Source organism: Buceros rhinoceros, unplaced genomic scaffold, assembly GCF_000710305.1.
Source record: "Buceros rhinoceros silvestris isolate BGI_N320 unplaced genomic scaffold, ASM71030v1 scaffold37154, whole genome shotgun sequence".
NCBI lineage: Eukaryota > Metazoa > Chordata > Aves > Bucerotiformes > Bucerotidae > Buceros > Buceros rhinoceros.
The window spans coordinates 22,324-23,087 of NW_010410646.1; positions in this window are offsets into that span (position 1 = coordinate 22,324).

The following is a 764-nucleotide window of genomic DNA, read 5'->3' on the forward strand; positions in this document are numbered from 1 at the left end:
GCAGTTACCTGTCAGCTGGCGCGCCGGCTGCGGGGCTCTGGTCACTGACAGCTGTTCCGGTCCAGATAACACCTCCGTTTGAACTCAGCGCCGTCGCTATAAAAACTGTGAGGTGTCAGGAAACGCTCGATTTGTCGGGCAGGTTTGGGAACACCGGGGCTGGAGCTCGTGGGAGTGACACGCTGTGCTTGTGCCGCCCCGGGAACCTGATGCCGCTGTTGTCAAAGGCAGGAGAGGAGACCTACAGAAAGGCAGCGCTTGTTCTGTGTCCTCCTCGGTTTCCTGTACAGGGTGTTCACCAGCCTGGTCAGCATCTGGTTATACCAGGAGGGCAGCATTTCGAGGTCACTGGGAAGTTCCCGTTTGTTTCTTACAGACACTTCATTTTTTAAACCCCTTGCTCCCTTCCTGCCCAGCCAAGAAATGTGGGTTTTTTTTCTCTTCAGTTTACAGGAAATTTTCCAGTGTCAGAACTATTCGTTCCATGAACTGGTTTGATTGTGCAGCCTTTTATGGTCCAAATGTTGTTTAGATAAAGCACTCACTGTACATTCTCTGCTTTAGCCAAAAATGAGAAACAACCCCCCCAACCTCGGAAACCCAAACCAAGAGACTCGTTTCTGTCGTGTCCCAGCTCATGGAGTTACCCTGAGGCTGTTTTAACCAACACTTCCTTTGACCGTGGATTGAATGTGTATCCATTATAGGACAAAAAAGCTGTAAAAAAAAAAAAAAAAAAAAAAAAAATAAAAAAAAATGGGGGG